The following is a 10,608-nucleotide window of genomic DNA, read 5'->3' on the forward strand; positions in this document are numbered from 1 at the left end:
TGGCATGGGGAAAATGTATTTACATTGCCAAAAAAAGGGAAATAAACAATAAAATTGAACAGTAAACATTACACTCACAAAAGTTCCAAAAGAATAAAGACATTTCAAATGTCATATTATGTCTATATACAGTGTTGTAATGATGTGCAAATACTTAAAGTACAAAAGGTAAAATAAATAAACATAAATATAGGTTGTATTTACAATGGTGTTTGTTCTTCACTGGTTGCCCTTTTCTTGTGGCAACAGGTCACATCTTGCTGCTGTGATGGCACACTGTGGAATTTCTCCCAGTAGATATGGGAGTTTATCAAAATTGGATTTGTTTTCTAATTCTTTGTGGGTCTGTGTAGTCTGAGGAAAATATGTGTCTCTAATATGGTCATACATTTGGCAGGAAGTTAGGAAGAGCAGCTCAGTTTCCACCTCATTTTGTGAGCAGTGAGCACATAGCCTGTCTTCTCTTGAGAGCCAGGTCTGTCTACGGTGGCCTCTCTCAACAGCAGGGCTATGCTCACTGAGTCTGTACATAGTCAAAGCTTTCCTTAAGTTTGGGTCAGTCACAGTGGTCAGGTATTCTGCCACTGTGTACTCTCTGTTTAGGGCCAAATAGTATTTCTAGTTTGCTGTTTTTTTGTTAATTCTTTCCAATGTGTCCAGTAATTATCTTTTTGTTTTCTCATGATTTGGTTGGGTCTAATTGTGCTGTTGTCCTGAGGCTCTGCGGGGTGTGTTTGTGTTTGTGAACAGAGCCCCAGGACCAGCTTGCTTAGGGGACTCTTCTCCAGGTTCATCTCTCTGTAGGTGATGGCTTTGTTATGGAAAGTTTGGGAATCGCGTCCTTTTAGGTGGTTGTAGAATTTAACGTCTCTTTTATGGGTTTTGATAATTAGTGAGTATCGGCCCTAATTCTGCTCTGCATACATTATTTAGTGTTTTTCATCGTACACTGAGGATATTCTGCATGCAGAGTTTCAATTTGGTGTTTGTCCCATTTAGTGAATTCTTGGTTGGTGAGCGGACCCCAGACCTCACAACCATAAAGGGCAATGGGCTCTATGACTGATTCAAGTATTTTTAGCCAGATCCTAATTGGTATGTTGAATTTTATGTTCCTTTTGATGGCATAGAAGGCCCTTCTTGTCTCTCAGATTCTTCACAGCTTTGTGGAAGTTACCTGTGGCGCTGATGTTTAGGCCGAGGTATGTATAGTTTTTTGTGTGCTCTAGGGCAACGGTGTCTAGATGGAATTTGTATTTGTGGTCCTGGCAACTGGACCTTTTTTGGAACACCGTTATTTTGGTCTTACTGAGACACATTGTCATTCTCACATATTTGACCCTGACAAGATTTTATCACTTAAAACACAACACGTGGTATATGCATTTAAAAAATAATTGAGGCCAACACAAAACAAGTTTATAAACTTATTTTCATTGTGGTCCTCTTAAATAAATGGTTCCATAATGTCCAGACCTGTACATAGTAGTCCAATGACCCACAGGCTCCTAAACATACTGGTTTCACACAGAACACAGGACTCCATTTCAGGCTCCTAAACATACTGGTTTCACACAGGGACTCCATTTCAGTCTTTGCCCCGGAGAGGGACTCCATTTCAGTCTTTGCCCCGGAGAGGGACTCCATTTCAGTCTTTGCCCCGGAGAGGGACTCCATTTCAGTCTCCTAAACTGAAATAAATAACAAGACATGTATATATCTGCGTGTGTCTTCTGGCAAGGTGAAAGGAAACTCCATTTAGGTTTCAGACGAAGTCAAGAGGAGTCAACCTAAATTAAACAAAGTTCTATTATTGAAACACCACTCACCAAATGTTATTTTAAAAGTGCTATTAAAAGTGGACTTTTTAGAGAAGTGGCGTGTATTCGTGGATGCCAAGGGAAGCCACAGGCTTTCCCCAAACTATTTGCCCAATAAATACATAAAAAACTATTAAAACCATTTATCTTTCATCTCGCTCTGTGTTTACCATAATATTTTCCATCAATTTGCAAGTGGCTGAATCTCACCGACTAAATGATCCGAGCGAGGGTGATGTCAGCGAGGGAAACCCATCTGTCTATATGTAGCTCATGTATCTGATGCTGTCTGGACTCAAAGAGTATAACATATTGTCGGCTTAGCATTGGATTGAATGATGCCAGCAAATGTTTTATATATTTGTTGTTGTTGCCAATCAGCGTTAAGCTGAGCTCAACTGTGGGTTGTCCTGGTAGGGGGGGGGGGGGGGTCTCAGATGGATGAGGGGCAGCTCTTGGGGAACTGTGGGGGGGGGGGTCTCAGATGGTTGAGGGGCAGCTCTTGGGGAACTGTGGGGGGGGGGGTCTCAGATGGTTGAGGGGCAGCTCTTGGGGAACTGTGGGGGGGGGGGGGGGGGGGATCTTGGAGGGCAGGTGGCTGATAAGTCGCTGGTTCAGGTCCCTGTTTTTGACCTTGTGGGCGTTGACCCTGGTCGCATCTGTGTGTCGCTCTGGATGGGAGTCTGTTAGATGGGAGTCTGTTAGATGGGAGTCTGTTAGATGGGAGTCTGTTGGATGGGAGTCTGTTAGATGGGAGTCTGTTAGATGGGAGTCTGTTAGATGGGAGTCTGTTAGATGACTAATGTGATGCAGTCGTTGAGCGGCTTCACTGCAAGTATATCGTATGTTTTAAATCTTCAATAAAAAAAGCCCTTCCTTTGCAAAACTGCATTTTCAGAAAAACGTACCTGTTTTTGGTCTGCTTGTGTTGCCGTCCTTCAGTAGCTATCTTGCTAATTTATCCCTTTGCTTAAGCCATGGATGGAGAAACTGGAAATTGGACTTGTGGTTTTGGCTTATTTCTCTGTACAGGCCAATGATTATGACGGCGATTCAGACCTAACCATAAATTAATATGTTGTTCCACCGGCCAGAGACGACTGAAGTTCAATACGTAGCCTAGCAGGCTAACGTTAACTAGCTAGCTAACGTAGCCGGTTCATTGTTGCCCATGCGAGGAAGTCAGGCTAGCAAAGCATTTTTAGCTAGGTAGCCTATGACAACAGAAACTAAAAGTGTACTGTAGGACAGAACAATAGATCGCTTTGTCAACATGAAAGAGAAGAGGATTGGAGTTCAACTAGTATTGTACACTGAAGGGTGAGTCTCACACACACACACACACGCACGCACGCACGCACACGCACACACACGCACACACACACACACACACACACACACACAGACAGAAATCAGTACCGTGGCCAGCCACATAGTCAGCAACATTGATTGGTATCTTTAAGTTTGTTTTCAGTGTACTAAACTAAGCATACAGTGCATTCGGAAAGTATTCACACCCCTTCCCTTTATCCACATTTTGTTACGTTAAAAGCCTTATTCTGAAATTGATTAAATGAATGTTTTTCCTTATCAATCTACACACAATACACCATAATATTTGCTAATTTATTTTAAAAGATTTTATTTTTTTAAGATAACTTATTTACATTTGCTATGTGACTCGACATTGAGCTCAGGTGCATCCTGTTTCCATTGATCATCCTTGAGATGTTTCTACAACTTGATTGGAGTCCACCTGTGGTAAATTAAATTGATTGGACATGATTTGGAAAGGAACACACCTGTCTATATAAGGTCCCACAGTAGACAGAGCATGTCAGAGCAAAAACATAGCAAAAACCAAGTCATGAGGTCGAATGAAACCGATGGAGAGTTTGTCTGTGGATATGAAAGAACCTTACAGAAGGAAAACCATCTCTGCAGCACTCCACCAATCAGGCCTTTATGGTAGAGTGGCCAGACGGAAGCCATTCCTCAGTAAAAGGCACATGACAGCCCGCTTGGAGTTTCCCAACAGGCACCTAAAGGACTCTCAGACATATGAGAAACAAGATTCTCTGGTCTGATGAAACCAAGATTGAACTCGTTGGCCTGAATACCAAGTGTCACATCTGGAGGAAGCCTGGCACCATCCCTACGATGAAGCATGGTGGTGGCAGCATCATGCTGTGGGGCTGTTTTTCAGCGGCAGGGGCTGGGAGACTAGTCAGGATCGAGGCAAAGATGAACGGAGCAAAGTACAGAGAGATCCTTGATGAAATCCTGCTCCAGAGCACTCAGGACCTCACAGTGGGGCGAAGGTTCACCTTCCAAAAGGATAACGACTCTAAGCACACAGCCAAGACAAGGCAGGGGGTGGCTTCGGGACAAGTCTCTGAACGTCCTTGAGTGTACCAGCCAATCCCGGACTTGAACCTGATCGAACCTCTCTGGAGAGACCTTTAAATTGCTGTGCAGCAACGTTCCCCATCCAACCTGACAGAGCTTGAGAGGATCTGCAGTGAAGAAATGGAGAAACTCCCCAAATACAGGTGTGCCAAGCTTGTAGCGTCATACCCAAGAAGACTCAAGGCTGTATTCGCTGCCAAAGGTGCTTCAACAAAGTACTGAGTAAAGGGTCTGAATACTTATGTAAATGTGATATTTAGTTATTTTTTTCATGAATGTACAAACATTTCTAAAAACCTGTTTTTGCTTTGTCGTCATTGGGCATTGTGATGTCATTATGGGGTATTGTGATGTCATTATTGGGTATTGTGATGTCATTATGGGGTATTGTGATGTCATTATGGGGTATTGTGATGTCATTATGTGGTATTGTGTGTAGATTGATGAGGGGAAAAAACAATTGAATCCATTTTAGATTAAGGCTGTAACGTAACAATGTTGAAAAAGTCAAAGGGGTCTGAATACTTTCCTAATGCACCGTATATATTTATTGTTGAGTTTGTTGTCAGTGTATTAAACTAGTTGATTTAATGATGTCTAAATGTTTCAGGAGGCAGTGCTCCTGTTGTCTTCGTGCTGACTTGGCTGTAATTCCTTGACCATGCCGCAGGTGAGGATAACTGTTTGTTATGTGCAATATTTGATTTGTGGAATTCACCGGACAGATGGTTATTATGGATCCCCATTAGCTGTTGCCAAGGCAGCAGCTACTCTTCCTCGGGTCCGGCAAATTAAGCCAGTTAAATGTTGCAGTCCGGTTTTGTGATGAAACAAACGTATGAATTTATTCCGCCACCGTGTGACTGTTGTCGCGGGTCTTATTGTATATTACGGTGGCGTATGAACTAATGTGTTATAGAGCAAACAACACAATTATGACAACATAGGTTGTAATGTGGCTTTTCTACTAGCCTGGCTTCCTCAGGGATTTTACACCGCTGCTGTTTCAGACTGTCTCTGATATGCATTCATCTCACCATGAGTCTGCTACTGTGTTGCTGTGTGGATAGACTGTGTGTGTGTGTGTGTGTGATAATTACATTTGCTACGAAGGCCTATCTTCTTTTAGAGTTTGTATGGTGGATATGGAGAGATGTGTGTCATGTTTTAAGAGGTAGAGACAGACTGAGGAACTAAGACCTGGAGAAATGTGTATTATATTTTAGGAGGTAGAGGCAGACTGAGGAACTAAGACCTGGAGTGTACTTGTAGCATGCTCACACCACACACCACTCTCCTGAATCTCATACTGTCTCCTCAGTAATCCACAGAGCATCACCCTCCTGAATCTCTTACTGTCTCCTCATCAGTAACCCATAGAGCATCACTCTCCTGAATCTCATACTGTCTCCTCATCAGTAACCCATAGAGAGCATCACCCTTCTGAATCTCTTACTGTGGGTGTCAGATGAAGGCCCTAAAAACTGTCAGACTCCAGCCACACAAGTCACCATAGACTGTTCTCTCTGCTACCACACGGCAAGTGCTACCGATGCACCAAGACTGGAACCAACAGGATCCTGAACAGCTCCCCCCCACCCCCCCAAGCCATAGGACTGCTATATACAGTAATTAGTTAAATAGTTAGTCTGGGTAGCTATTTATTGAACTATCTGCTTTTACCTTTTTTTGCACTAACTCTTTTGACTCATCACATACGCTGCTGCTACTGTCAATCATCTATCCTGTTGCCTAGTTACTTCACCCTGGACCTATATGTAAAAAGCTACCTCCATTACCTTGTTCCCCTGCACATCGACTCGGTACTGGTACTCCGTCGAAACGTTGGTTATTCAATTATTGCATCTGAGCTCCTAGAGTGTGCAGCTCTCCTTTTAATTTTTCAAGTGTTCTACTCTGCTAGCGAGGACCTCTCCTAAACAGGTGTGCGTTTCTTTCGCCTCTAGAACACCCTGTATATAACCATGTTATTACCTGGTACTCCCTGTATATAACCATGTTATCACCTGGTACTCCCTGTATATAACCATGTTATCACCTGGTACTCCCTGTATATAACCATGTTATCACCTGGTACTTCCTGTATATAACCATGTTATCACCTGGTACTCCCTGTATATAACCATGTTATCACCTGGTACTCCCTGTATATAACCATGTTATCACCTGGTGCTCCCTGTATATAGCCATGTTATTACCTGGTACTTCCTGTATATAACCATGTTACTCCCTGTATATAACCATGTTATTACCTGGTACTCCCTGTTTATAGCCATGTTACTACCTGGTACCCCCTGTATATAGCCATGTTATTTACTGATAGTTCATGTATATAGCCATGTTACTACCTGGTACTACATGTATATAAACATATTACCTGGTACTTCCTGTAAATTACCATGTTATTACATGTTACTTCCGGTATATTACCATGTTATTACCTGGTACCCCCTGTATATAGCCATGTTATTGCCTGGTACTCCATGTATAGAGCCATGTTATCACCTGGTACTCCCTGTATATAACCATGTTATTACCTGGTACTCCCTGTATATAACCATGTTATCACCTGGTACTCCCTGTATATAACCATGTTATCACCTGGTACTCCCTGTATATAGTCATGTTACTACCTGGTACTCCCTGTATATAGTCATGTTACTACCTGGTACTCCCTGTATATAACCATGTTATCACCTGGTACTCCCTGTATATAACCATGTTATTACCTGGTACTCCCTGTATATAACCATGTTATCACCTGGTACTCCCTGTATATAAACATGTTATCACCTGGTACTCCCTGTATATAACCATGTTATCACCTGGTACTCCCTGTATATAACCATGTTATCACCTGGTACTTCCTGTATATAACCATGTTATCACCTGGTACTCCCTGTATATAGCCATGTTACTACCTGGTACTCCCTGTATATAACCATGTTATCACCTGGTACTCCCTGTATATAACCATGTTATCACCTGGTACTCCCTGTATATAACCATGTTATCACCTGGTACTCCCTGTATATAGCCATGTTACTACCTGGTACTCCCTGTATATAACCATGTTATCACCTGGTACTCCCTGTATATAACCATGTTATTACCTGGTACTCCCTGTATATAACCATGTTATCACCTGGTACTCCCTGTATATAACCATGTTATCACCTGGTGCTCCCTGTATATAGCCATGTTATTACCTGGTACTTCCTGTATATAACCATGTTACTCCCTGTATATAACCATGTTATTACCTGGTACTCCCTGTATATAACCATGTTATTACCTGGTACTCCTGTATACCATACACCTGGTATATAACCATGTTATCACCTGGTACTCCCTGTATATAACCATGTTATCACCTGGTACTCCCTGTATATAACCATGTTATCACCTGGTACTCCCTGTATATAACCATGTTATCACCTGGTACTCCCTGTATATAACCATGTTATCACCTGGTACTCCCTGTATATAACCATGTTATCACCTGGTACTTCCTGTATATAACCATGTTATCACCTGGTACTCCCTGTATATAGCCATGTTACTACCTGGTACTCCCTGTATATAACCATGTTATCACCTGGTACTCCCTGTATATAACCATGTTATCACCTGGTACTCCCTGTATATAACCATGTTATCACCTGGTACTCCCTGTATATAACCATGTTATCACCTGGTACTCCCTGTATATAGCCATGTTACTACCTGGTACTCCCTGTATATAACCATGTTATCACCTGTTACTCCCTGTATATAACCATGTTATTACCTGGTACTTCCTGTATATAACCATGTTATCACCTGGTACTCCCTGTATATAACCATGTTATCACCTGGTACTCCCTGTATATAACCATGTTATTACCTGGTACTCCCTGTATATAACCATGTTATCACCTGGTACTCCCTGTATATAACCATGTTATTACCTGGTACTCCCTGTATATAACCATGTTATTACCTGGTACTCCCTGTATATAACCATGTTATTACCTGGTACTTCCTGTATACAGTGATCCCTCGCCACTTCGCGGTTCACTTATCGCGGATTCGCTATTTCGCGGATTTTCATAATGCATTTTTTTTTTTTTTTTGGTGCATTGTGCTCTGCATTCTGATTCGCTAAAAACTCACTCCCGCTTCTTGTATCAAAACATGCTACGAATTGTGCTATCATTTTGTCGTCTCGTGCAGTTATGTGTACGTACATAAAACAGCTTGGCAAATTTACATTAAGTTGGCCAAATTATCTTGTAATTTCGAACATCTCCTAAACCCATAATGTCGACGAAACGGCCTGGACCGACAAAAGCACCTGCGGATGGGCCCAAACGGCGGAAGATGCTACCTATCTCTCTACCTATGCTACCTATCTATCTCTCTATCTAATGACATGAGTCCGGATGACATAAACGCCCTGATTGATGGAGACGCACAGCCGCTGACCGATGCAGAGCTGGCAGAAATGACAAAGCCACAAAGCGACGATGAAAGAGAAGAGGGAGAAGAGGACACGAGAGATGAGGAGGAAGGACTAACGCTTGGTCGCTTAGCAACCATGGTGCGAATGGCCACTGAACTTAAGCGAGTAGCTGAGGAATGGGACCCTTTGATGAGCCGTTCATTACAGTTCTCCAACGTAATCGATGGTGGCATGTCGGTGTACAAGGATCTTTTTGCAAAGAAGAAAAAAGAGCGACAACAGCTGCCTATCACTATGTTCTTCTCCCGAACAAACACACCTGCACCGCGGGCTTCAGAAGAAGAGAACACTGCAGAGCGCAGTCAGGATGCAGCGGCCCAGTCTGAAGAGCAGTGAAACGGCCTACACGTGAGTCACTGTATTTGTATACATGTAATAGTTGCTAATTGTAAAAAAAAAAAAAAGTTTTCTATTTCGCGGATTTCACTTATCGCGGGTCATTTTCGGAACGTAACCCCCGCGATAAACGAGGGATTACTGTATAACCATGTTACTTTTACTCGTCATTGTTATTTGTTATTCACTGTGTATTTATTTCCTTGATGTTTAATCTTAATTGTTTTTTCTTTGTTGGAAAAGGACCCGTCTGTAAGCATGTCACTGTCAGTCTACATCTGTTGTTTTACGAAGCACGTGACAAATAGCATTTGATTTGATCTAACACACTACACAGTCAAGACACACACACACACACACACACTACACAGTCAGTCAGTCACACACACTACACAAACACAAGACACACTGTATTTAATTTGTTTATTAAATTCAACATGATCTCAGTAACCAGTTAAAATGTTCCTAGTGAACAGTGTGTATGAGAATAAAATATACCTCCCAAATGGCACCCTATTCCCTATATAGTGCACTACTTTAGACCAGGGCCCTATTCCCTATATAGTGCACTACTTTAGACCAGGGCCCTATTCCCTATATAGTGCACTACTTTAGACCAGGACCCTATTCCCTATATAGTGCACTACTTTAGACCAGGGCCCTATTCCCTATATAGTGCACTACTTTAGACCAGAGCCCTATTCCCTATATAGTACACTACTTTAGACCAGAGCCCTATTCCCTTATAGTACACTACTTTAGACCAGAGACCTTTTCCCTATATAGTGCACTACTTTAGACCAGAGACCTTTTCTCTATATATAGGAATAGTTGTCCCCTGGTCTAAAGTAGTGTACTATATAGGGAATAGGGCTCTGGTCTAAAGTAGTGTACTATATAGGGTCCTGGTCTAAAGTAGTGCACTATATAGGGAATAGGGTGCCAGTCCTGGTCTAAAGTAGTGCACTACATAGGGAATAGGGTGCCATTTAGGACGCAGCCACAAAACTGAGCACCTCATGAGAACAACAGGAAAACCTACCAGCCCAGGGTAAACAACATAGAAACAAAACAACCGCTGGAGAAACATTATAGAACTTCCTGAATTTATTTACCGGTGTGTGTGTGTGTTACCGGCGGTCAACTAAACCAACTGGAGAGACAATATAGACCGGTATCACCGGTACAGTACATGTCAGTTTTGTTCATTTAAAAGGATTCTTCTGGATTTTATTTTTGCAATGAGGCCCTTTATCTACTGACCCAGAGTCAGATGAACTCTGTAGATACCATTTGTATGTCTCTGCATGCAGTTTGGAGAAAGTTGCTAACTAGCGCTAGCGCAACGACTGGAAGCCTATGGGTATATGCTAGCACGCTAGTTAGCATTGGCTCGCAAAACTACTACCTCTAGTGTCCTTCATACTAGACGCAGAGACATAAAAAATGGTTCATCTGACTGTGAGGAAGTGGATAAAGGGCCTCGATGCAAAAATCCCACAGTATCCCTTTAATTAA

The sequence above is a fragment of the Salvelinus namaycush genome, chromosome 36 (assembly GCF_016432855.1).
Source record: "Salvelinus namaycush isolate Seneca chromosome 36, SaNama_1.0, whole genome shotgun sequence".
Classification (NCBI taxonomy): Eukaryota; Metazoa; Chordata; class Actinopteri; order Salmoniformes; family Salmonidae; genus Salvelinus; species Salvelinus namaycush.